The following is a 3566-nucleotide window of genomic DNA, read 5'->3' as shown; positions in this document are numbered from 1 at the left end:
AAGGAAGGAAAGAAAGAAAGAAAGAAAGAAAGAAAGAAAGAAAGAAAGAAAGAAAGAAAGAAAGAAAGAAAGAAAGAAAGAAAGAAAGAAAGAAAATTATATAGGGAAGTGGAAACAAGAGTCCAGTTTAGGGGTTTGAGTTATGGTTTGAACTGTGTATTAATCATTTGAGAGGAAATTTTGAAATGTAAATGAAGAAAATATCTAATAAAAAATTTTAAGGTAAAAAAAAAGGAAAGGAGGGAGGGAGGGAGGGAGAGAGGGAGAAAGGGAGGGAAGAGAGACAAAGAGAGAGAGAGAGAAAGAAAGAAAGAAAGAAAGAAAGAAAGAAAGAAAGAAAGAAAGAAAGAAAGAAAGAAAGAAAGAAAGAGAAAGAAAATTATATAGAGAAGTGGAAACAAGAGTCCTGTTTGGGGGTTTGAGTTAGCGTTCGAACTGTGTATCAATCATCTGAGAGGAAATTTCAAGAAGCCATGTGTGTTAGCCTAAAATACAGGAGCAAGAAAAATACTGAAGATAAAAATGTCCTCAACAGGAAAACCCATGGAACCATGATGATCCCTGAGAGTAAGTGGAGGCATGGACACCAATGGAGCCCCTAGATAATGAGGATCAGCCCCAGGCTGTGCCACTTGGAGGCCAAAATAGAGCCCACCCCAGGCTCAGATTAAGGGGATATTTGAAGAAGGCTGTAGTGAGTCTCTATTGCCAAGAGGTTGAGTATGATGTAGACTGAGAACTGATCACACTTAGTGACATAATGGATAATTACAATCTTGATAAAAGCAGTTTTGATATTGCATGATGGAAAAGAGCCAAATAAATTAGATTAGCCAGGGAAGTGTGGTGGTATTGGAAGGTGAGGGGTACCATATATGGTTTAGAACAATGGAAACAAGCCAGTATAGAAAGAATAAATTATCACTCAAGACAGATGGAACAGTCCAGGTCCAGAGTTTGTGTGGAGAAGAATGAGGATTTCCAGGCACAAAAGCAAACAAAAGAGTATATATGAGTATAGGAATATATGCGGCATGGGTCTTTTTAGGTTTCCTGTTAACCTACTGAATTCACAAGCAGCGACATAACCAGTTAGTGTAAGGAGGAAGAAAGAGATCACATGGATTAGCAGAGCAAGATGGTGGACTGATGACAGGAATGGAGCAGGGTTTCCTGGGTAACTCCAGTGAATGTCCTAGATGAAATGTGTGGTCCAAAGTTTAAGGTGCCACCAGCAATGTCTTGCAGGTGTGATAACACTAGAAATCTGGATTTAATCTGCATTACCGAGAATGAGAGGATTCAGTATGGATGGAATCCATCCATATGGAATCACCAAAACCATAATTATATTCATCATAAACTGTTTTTTATCTGTGACGTACATACCACCATAATCATCTGCAACCTTTGCAAGAGGTTCTCTTTAACATTATTATTACTTACTTATTCGAGTGGATGTCTTGCCTGGATGTACATGGGGCCTTGAATCCTCTGGAACTAGAATTACAGACAAATGTGAGCTGTTATGTGAGTGCTGGGAATTGAACGACAGTCCAGTGGAAGAGGAGCCAATGTTCTTAACCACTGAACCATCTCTCTAGCCCCACAATGGACTCTTTTTTTAATTAGATATTTTCTTTATTTACATTTCAAATGCTATCCCAAAAGTCCCCCATATCCTCCCCTCACCCTGCTTCCCTACCCACCCCCTCCCACTTCTTGGCCCTGGCGTTCCCCTGTACCGAGGCATATAAAGTTTGCAAGACCAAGGGGCCTCTCTTCCCAGTGATGGCCGACTAGGCCATCTTCTGCTACATATGCAGCTAGAGTCAAGAGCTCTGGGAGTACTGGTTAGTTCATATTGTTGTTCCACCTATATGGTTGTAGACCCCTTCAGCTCCTTGGGTGCTTTCTCTTGCTTCTCCATTGGGGGCCCTGTGTTCCATCTTATAGAGGACTGTGAGCATCCACTTCTGTATTTGCCAGGCACTGGCATAGCCTCATACGTGACAGCTATACCAGGGTCACTTCAGCAAAATCTTGCTGGCATATGCAATAGTGTCTGAGTTTGGTGGCTGATTATGGGATGGATCCCCAGGTGGGGTAGTCTCTGGATAGTCCATCCTTTCATTTAATGATAGGCATCGTTATCTCCATTTCACAGGCAAGGGAATGAAGAAAGGTCTTCATTCAGTGCAGCTCAGTGTCTTACAATAGCTGCATCTGTCTGGTATGCATAATAGCTGCAAAATATCAGTAAGACATTTTGTACATCTTAAATTGGTAATAATGACAGCAGTATTATTCATTTTGGCTTCTTATCCATAGACATTAGAAATAGAACAGGGAAAAGAGACACATGACTTCCAGAGTCTGCTTTGAAAATACACACACACACACACACACACACACACACACACCATGAAACAATCAATATTAGGGTAGCCATGACTTGCTAGTCAAAGTTTTCTGATGATATAAACCCTTGAGAGAACACAGATCCAGTTACATACTGTTTGTTTGTTAGTTTGTCCTAAAGAACAAGTTTAGAGCTGTAAAATGTTGGAATTTTCTCTAACCTCAAAGATTTTGCACATATTTCTCTTACTGACTGTAGGGATGATTTTGCCTTCGGGGTTCAAGATTCTCTGCTCTGAGTATAAAAAGAAAGAATTCAGTAGTACTTTGGCAGAGCAACTGTAAGAGCAAAGTCCCCTAATGTCACATGGACTGCAAGACCGACACTGTTCGTCATAATACACCAATAGTCTTCTTCATTAAGCCCCACTTCCAGAAACTATGTTGTATCATTGACTTGCCTCACAAAAAAGAAATACTTAGTTATCCCTAAATGATGGGGACAAGCAGGCCGGTCTAGCATGGCTTTACCTGCGAAACAGAAGAGTATAGCCACAGGAGCAGCAGCATCTGCTCTGCAACTCTTCTTCCTCCTAAGCCATGAATCCCATTCTGCCTCATTCAAGCCTTCAGTTGGTTTCACGGGCATCCAGGCACATTTTGCATCTTTGCTGTCATTTCTCCACCCCTTCTCGAGTGTCCACACATTCAGGATTGTGGGAGGTTTCTACTAGAACCCCAAGTGATCCACCTGCTCAGGTTCCATTCAGATGTATTTTCTGGCTCTTTAGTTTATATTTGCATTATAGCACCTATTTTCTCTAGTGTAAGTAGAAAATGTGTTTTGCATTTGTTAATGTGCAGTCACCATTTGTACAGCATGAAAGCATGCATACTAATGAGGTCATTAAGCGTTTAATAATTAAGTAATTGGTATTTTACAAGCTTTGTGTCATGCCAAAATTCTCTGTGCTTGTTACAAAGCTGTTGAAGAGTATTTTGATGGCATTTGATGAAATTGTTTGAAGGGTTTGATGGGCTGAGAATATAGCTTATTTTGAACAACAAAGTATGACTCTTATTAACTGAAAATTTGCCTTTTTCCCAGGTACTGAAGATAATGAGAGATGTTGTGTGTGTGGTTCTCTCTCTCTCTCTCTCTCTCTCTCTCTCTCTCTCTCTCTCTCTCTCTCTCTCTCTCTCTC

This window comes from Mus caroli, chromosome 3, assembly GCF_900094665.2.
Source record: "Mus caroli chromosome 3, CAROLI_EIJ_v1.1, whole genome shotgun sequence".
NCBI classification, from domain to species: Eukaryota; Metazoa; Chordata; class Mammalia; order Rodentia; family Muridae; genus Mus; species Mus caroli.
The sequence above is the reverse complement of the archived record's forward strand: the minus strand, read 5'-3'. Positions refer to the sequence as shown.